This window comes from Nothobranchius furzeri, unplaced genomic scaffold (assembly GCF_043380555.1).
Source record: "Nothobranchius furzeri strain GRZ-AD unplaced genomic scaffold, NfurGRZ-RIMD1 Scf154, whole genome shotgun sequence".
Taxonomy (NCBI): domain Eukaryota; kingdom Metazoa; phylum Chordata; class Actinopteri; order Cyprinodontiformes; family Nothobranchiidae; genus Nothobranchius; species Nothobranchius furzeri.
The window spans coordinates 20,001-27,500 of NW_027223170.1; positions in this window are offsets into that span (position 1 = coordinate 20,001).

Below are 7,500 nucleotides of genomic sequence, written 5' to 3' on the forward strand. Positions count from 1 at the left end.
GGGCAGGGGGAAGCTTGAGCCTTGGTGGGTGGTTGTGCATCCAGGGCGGGCAGGGAGAGGTGAGACGTGGGCCTGGGCTGGTCGTCAGCGGTTCACCACAGGCAGCTGGTGGCGGTGTGGAGGAGCAGAAGCCTCCAGCAGGTGATGGCGGGGTGGGGGAGCAGCAGCCAGCCTCAAGCAGCCAGCCTCCAGCTGCTGATGGTGGGGTGGAGGAACAGAAGCCTCCAGCTGGTGATGTCAGGGTGGAGGAGCAGCAGCCAGCCTCCAACGGCTGATGGTGGGGTGGAGGAGCTGCAGCCAGCCTCCAGCAGCTGATGGCGGGGTGGAGGAGCTGCAGCCAGCCTCCAGCAGGTCATGGTGGGGTGGAGGAGCAGCAGCCAGCCTCCAGCAGCTGATGGCAGGGTGCAGGAGCAGCAGCCAGCCTCCAGCAGCTGATGGCGGGGTGGAGGAGCAGCAGGCAGCCTCCAGCTGGTGATGGCGGGGTGGAGGAGCTGCAGCCAGCGTCCATCAGCTGATGGCGGGGTGGAGGAGCAGCAGCCAGCCTCCAGCAGCCAGCCTCCAGCTGCTGATGGCGGGGTGGAGGAACAGAAGCCTCCAGCAGCTGATGGCGGGGTGCAGGAGCAGCAGCCAGCCTCCAGCAGCTGGTGGCGGGGTGGAGGAGCAGAAGCCAGCCTCCAGCAGCTGATGGCGGGGTGCAGGAGCAGAAGCCAGCCTCCAGCTGGTGATGGCGGGGTGAAGGAGCTGCAGCCAGCCTCCAGCAGCCAGCCTCCAGCTGGTGATGGCGGGGCGGAGGAGCAGGCAGCCTCCATCAGCTGATGGCGGGGTGTAGGAGCAGCAGCCAGCCTCCAGCTGGTGATGGCGGGGAGGAGGAGCAGCAGCAGCCAGCCTCCAGCAGCCAGCCAGCCTCCAGCAGCTGATGGCGGTGTGTGGGAGCAGCAGCCAGCCTCCAGCGGCCAGCCAGCCTCCAGCAGCAGATGGCGGGGTGGAGGAGCTGCAGCCAGCGTCCATCAGCTGATGGCGGGGTGGAGGAGCAGCAGGCAGCCTCCAGCTGGTGATGGCGGGGTGGAGGAGCTGCAGCCAGCGTCCAGCAGCTGATGGTGGGGTGGAGGAGCTGCAGCCAGCGTCCAGCAGCTGATGGTGGGGTGGAGGAGCTGCAGCCAGCGTCCAGCAGCTGATGGTTGGGTGGAGGAGCAGCAGCCAGCCTCCAGCAGCTGATGGCGGGGTGGAGGAGCTGCAGCCAGCCTCCAGCAGCCAGCCTCCAGCTAGTGATGGCGGGGTGGAGAAGCAGGCAGCCTCCATCAGCTGATGGCGGGGTGGAGGAGCAGAAGCCAGCCTCCAGCTGGTGATGGCGGGGTGCAGGAGCTGCAGGCAGCCTCCAGCAGCTGATGGCGGGGTGCAGGAGCTGCAGCCAGCGTCCAGCAGCTGATGGTGGGGTGGAGGAGCTGCAGCCAGCCTCCAGCAGCCAGCCTCCAGCTAGTGATGGCGGGGTGGAGAAGCAGGCAGCCTCCATCAGCTGATGGCGGGGTGTAGGAGCAGAAGCCAGCCTCCAGCTGGTGATGGCGGGGTGCAGGAGCTGCAGGCAGCCTCCAGCAGCTGATGGCGGGGTGCAGGAGCTGCAGGCAGCCTCCAGCAGCTGATGGCGGGGTGGAGGAGCTGCAGCCAGCGTCCAGCAGCTGATGGTGGGGTGGAGGAGCTGCAGCCAGCGTCCAGCAGCTGATGGTTGGGTGGAGGAGCAGCAGCCAGCCTCCAGCAGCTGATGGCGGGGTGCAGGAGCAGCAGCCAGCCTCCAGCAGCTGATGGCGGGGTGGAGGAGCTGCAGCCAGCCTCCAGCAGCCAGCCTCCAGCTAGTGATGGCGGGGTGGAGAAGCAGGCAGCCTCCATCAGCTGATGGCGGGGTGGAGGAGCAGAAGCCAGCCTCCAGCAGCTGATGGCGGGGTGCAGGAGCTGCAGCCAGCGTCCAGCAGCTGATGGTGGGGTGGAGGAGCTGCAGCCAGCCTCCAGCAGCCAGCCTCCAGCAGCTGATGGCGGGGTGCAGGAGCAGCAGCCAGCCTCCAGCAGCTGATGGCGGGGTGGAGGAGCAGCAGCCAGCCTCCAGCAGCCAGCCTCCAGCTGCTGATGGCGGGGTGGAGGAACAGAAGCCTCCAGCAGCTGATGGCAGGGTGCAGGAGCAGCAGCCAGCCTCCAGCTGGTGATGGCGGGGTGGAGGAGCTGAAACCTGGGTCGGACCTGGTCTGCAGCAGGGCCCATTACCACTCAGAAGCTGATGGCAGTGTGTGTTTAGGTCCCTGCGGGGTGGATGAGCTGAAACCTGGGTCAGACTTGGTGTGCAGCAGGGCTCAGCACCCTCCAGAAGCCGATGACAGTGTGTCTTTAACTCCCTGCCTGGTGGGAGAGCTGAAAGCTGGGTCGGACCTGGTCTTTAGCAGAGCTCAGCAGCCTCCAGAAGCTGATGGCAGTGTGTGTTTCATCCCCTGCGGGGTGGGAGAGCTGAAACGTGGGTCGGACCTGGTCTGCAGCAGGGCCCATCACCATCCAGAAGCTGACGGCGGTGTGTGTTTAAGTCCCTGCGGGGTGGGAGAGCCATAACCTGGGTCGGACCTGGTCTGCAGCAGAGCTCAGCAGCCTCCAGAACCTGATGGCAGTGTGTCTTTAATCCACTGCGGGGTGCAGGAGCTGAAACCTGGGTCGGACCTGGTCTGCAGCAGGGCTCAGCAGCCAGCAGAAGGTGATGGCAGTGTGTGTTTAGTTCCCTGCGGGGTGCAGGAGCTGAAACCTGGGTCGGACCTGGTCTGCAGCAGAGCTCAGCAGCCAGCAGAAGCTGATGGCAGTGTGTGTTTAATTCCCTGCCTGGTGGGAGAGCTGTAACCCGGGTCGGACTTGGTCTGCAGCAGGGCCCATCACCATCCAGAAGCTGATGGCAGTGTGTCTTTAATTCCCTGCGGGGTGGAGGAGCAGAAACCTGGGTCGGACCTGGTCTATAGCAGAGCTCAGCAGCCTCCAGCAGCTGATGGCAGTGTGTGTTTAAGTCCCTGCCTGGTGTGAGAGCTGAAACCTGGGTCGGACCTGGTCTATAGCAGAGCTCAGCAGCCTCCAGCAGCTGATGGCTGCGTGTGTTTAAGTCCCTGCGGGGTGCAGGAGCTGAAACCTGGGTCGGACCTGGTCTATGGCAGAGCTCAGCAGCCTCCAGAAGCTGATGGCAGCGTGCCTCTAAGTCCCTGCCTGGTGGGAGAGCTGAAACCTGGGTCGGACCTGGTCTATAGCAGAGCTCAGCAGCCTCCAGCAGCTGATGGCTGCGTGTGTTTAAGTCCCTGCGGGGTGCAGGAGCTGAAACCTGGGTCGGACCTGGTCTATGGCAGAGCTCAGCAGCCTCCAGAAGCTGATGGCAGCGTGCCTCTAAGTCCCTGCCTGGTGGGAGAGCTGAAACCTGGGTCGGACATGGTCTGCAGCAGGGCTCGGCAGCCTCCAGAAGCTGATGGCAGTGTGTGTTTAAGTCCCTGCCTGGTAGGAGAGCTGAAACCTGGGTCGGACCTGGTCTATAGAAGAGCTCAGCAGCCTCCAGCAGCTGATTGCAGTGTGTGTTTAAGTCCCTGCCTGGTGGGAGAGCTGATATCCGGGTCGGACCTGGTCCACAGCAGGGCCCATCACCCTCCAGAAGCTGGTGGCAGTGTGTGTTTAAGTCCCTGCGGGGTGCAGGAGCTGAAAGCTGGGTCGGACCTGGTCTGCAGCAGAGCTCAGCAGCCTCCAGTTGCTGATGGCAGTGTGTGTTTAAGTCCCTGCCTGGTGGGAGAGCTGAAACCTGGGTCGGACCTGGTCTATAGCAGAGCTCAGCAGCCTCCAGCTGCTGATGGCGTGGTGGAGGAGCAGCAGCAGCAGCAGCCAGCCTCCAGCAGCCAGCCAGCCCCCAGCAGCTGATGGCGGGGTGGAGGAGCGGAAGCCAGCCTCCAGCAGCTTATGGCGGGGTGGAGGAGCTGAAACCTGGGTCGGACCTGGTCTATAGTAGAGCTCCGCAGCCTCCAGACGCTGATGGCGGTGTGTCTTTAAGACCCTGCCTGGTGGGAGAGCTGAAACCTGGGTCGGACCTGGTCTGTAACAGAGCTCAGCAGCCTCCAGAAGCTGATGGCAGTGTGTGTTTAGTTCCCTGCGGGGTGGAGGAGCAGAAACCTGGGTCGCACCTGGTCTATAGAAGAGCTCAGCAGCCTCCAGAAGCTGATATCAGTGTGTGTTTAAGTCCCTGCGGGGTGGGAGAGCTGAGACCTGGGTCGGACCTGGTCTGCAGCAGGGCTCAGCAGCCTCCAGAAGCTGACGGCAGTGTGTGTTTAAGTCCCTGCCTGGTGTGAGAGCTGAAACCTGGGTCGGACCTGGTCTATAGCAGAGCTCAGCAGCCTCCAGCAGCTGATGGCTGCGTGTGTTTAAGTCCCTGCGGGGTGCAGGAGCTGAAACCTGGGTCGGACCTGGTCTATGGCAGAGCTCAGCAGCCTCCAGCAGCTGATGGCAGTGTGTGTTTAAGTCCCTGCCTGGTGGGAGAGCTGAAACCTGGGTCGGACCTGGTCTATAGCAGAGCTCAGCAGCCTCCAGCAGCTGATGGCAGTGTGTGTTTGATCCCCTGCGGGGTGGGAGAGCTGAAACTTGGGTCGGACCTGGTCTGCATCAGGGCTCAGCAGCCTCCAGAATCCGATGGCAGTGTGGGTTTAAGTCCATGCGGGGTGCAGGAGCAGAAACCTGGGTCGGACCTGGTCTATAGCAGGCCTCAGCAGCATCGAGAAGCTGATGGCAGTGTGTCTTTAATTCCCTGCGGGGTGGGAGAGCTGTAACCTGGGTCGGACCTGGCCTGCAGCGGAGCTCAGCAGCCTCCAGAAGCTGATGGCAGTGTGTCTTTAATTCCCTGCGGGGTTGAGGAGCAGAAACCTGGGTCGGACCTGGTCTGCAGCAGGGCCCATCACCATCCAGAAGCTGATGGCTGTGTGTGTTTAAGTCCCAGGGGGGTGGGAGAGCCATAACCTGGGTCGGACCTGGTCTGCAGCAGGGCTCAGCAGCCTCCAGTTGCAGATGGCAGTGTGTGTTTAGTTCCCTGCGGGGTGCAGGAGCTGAAACCTGGGTCGGACCTGGTCTATAGCAGAGCTCAGCAGCCTCCAGAAGCTGATGGCAGTGTGTCTTCAATTCCCTGCGGGGTGCAGGAGCTGATACCTGGGTCGGACCTGGTCTGCAGCAGGGCCCATCACCATCCAGACGCTGATGGCAGTGTGTGTTTAAGTCCTAGTGGGCTGCAGGAGCTGAAACCTGGGTCGGACCTGCTCTATAGTAGAGCTCAGCAGCCTCCAGAAGCTGATGGCAGTGTGTCTTTAAGTCCCTGCGGGGTGGGATAGCTGAAACCTGGGTCGGACCTGGTCTGCAGCAGGGCCCATCACCATCCAGACGCTGATGGCAGTGTGTGTTTAAGTCCTAGTGGGCTGCAGGAGCTGAAACCTGGGTCGGACCTGCTCTATAGTAGAGCTCAGCAGCCTCCAGAAGCTGATGGCAGTGTGTCTTTAAGTCCCTGCGGGGTGGGATAGCTGAAACCTGGGTCGGACCTGGTCTGCAGCAGGGCCCATCACCCTCCAGAAGCTGTTGGCAGTGTGTCTTCCATTCCTAGTGGGGCAGGGGAGCAAAGACCTGGGCAGAGGAGCGCCTGTCTGCATCCGATCCGGCCCCTCAGCAGCCCGCCGTGAGCCTTAGAGAACCCCCCCCCCCCCCCCCCAGCGGGCTCCAGGAACCGGGCCCTGCGTCGGACCCAGCTCAGGCAGGCCCTCCCTCGGGCCCTGCAGCAGGTGGCCCCGTCTATGCAGTCGAAAACCCCGCGAAAATCGGTGTAGAAACGCCCGAGAGGCGTGGTGCGGTTCCCCCGGCCGGTACCGGGTCCGGACCGGTCCGGAAGTCCACCCAGAACACTGCCTGGGGCTTCTGGGCGGCTCCCCAGGCGCAGGCAGTCGAAAACCGCGTGAAAATCGGTTCAGAATTGACAAAACGGCGACCTCGTCGCTCCAAAAACTAAGTCCAAACTAAGCCTTTCGCTTATCGCTTAACGCTTAAGGCGGTCGGCCTTATGGCCAGTAAATGAAAAGTGCCTGCGCCCCTGGAGGTTTTGGAAGGTGCGAGCGATGACCATGCTCGGGTTAGTAGGTGAGGCCATCGGAAAACCAGCGTGAGTTGGCGGGTTTGGGTGGCAATCTATTCCAGGCAGAGTCGACTATCTCTGGGCATCAATTTTGGGATTTTTCCGGCTCTGGTTCTGGGAGAAACGCAGGGGCAAAGTGCACGAGCCGCGGCCGATTTTGGTGGCCTGTCCCTGGGCACAAAGTCTGAGGAGTGTGGGCCTGGTTCTCCGAAAAATACCAGTCTGCTGGAGCTCACTCCCATGGCTCCAGGGGGCACGGCACACCCCCCGGTAGCCGACCAAAGTGATCTACTCGGGCCAGACTCGGACCCACGACCCGGGGTGAGAACCACAACTACTGGTCATCCTTTTGACCTCCAGGGGGCGCGGCAGAGCCTCCCCAGTCCGACGCAAGTGCCCCACTTGGGCCATACTCAGACCCACGGCCCGGGGCGAGAACCACAACTACTGGTCATCCTTTAGACCTCCAGGGGGCCCGGCACAGCCTCCCTAGACCGACACAAGTGCTCCACTTGGGCTGTACTCTGACCCAAGTCCCGGTGCGAGAACCACAACTACTGGTCATCCTTTAGACCTCCAGGGGGCCCGGCACAGCCTCCCTAGGCCGACACAAGTGCTCCACTTGGGCTATACTCTGACCCAAGTCCCGGGGCGAGAACCACAACTACTGGTCATCCTTTTGACCTCATGGTCATCCTTTAGATCTCCAGGGGGCCCGGCACAGCCTCCCTAGGCCGACACAAGTGCTCAACTTGGGCTATACTCTGACCCAAGTCCCGGGGCGAGAACCACAACTACTGGTCATCCTTTAGACCTCCAGGGGGCACGGCACACCCCCCGGTAGCCGACCAAAGTGCTCTACTCGGGCCAGACTCGGACCCACGACCCGGGGTGAGAACCACAACTACTGGTCATCCTTGAGACCTCCAGGGGGCCCGGCACAGCCTCCCTAGTCCGACACAAGTGCTCCACTTGGGCTATACTCTGACCCAAGTCCCGGGGCGAGAACCACAACTACTGGTCATCCTTTAGACCTCCAGGGGGACCGGCACAGCCTCCCTAGACCGACACAAGTGCACCACTTGGGCCATACTCTGACCCAAGTCCCGGGGCGAGAACCACAACTACTGGTCATCCTTTTGACCTCATGGTCATCCTTTAGACCTCAAGGGGGCACGGCAGAGCCTCCCTAGTCCGACACAAGTGTCCCACTTGGGCCATACTCAGACCCACGGCCCGGGGCGAGAACCACAACTACTGGTCATCCTTTAGACCTCCAGGGGGCCCGGCACAGCCTCCCTAGTCCGACGCAAGTGCTCCACTTGGGCTGTACTCTGACCCAAGTCCCG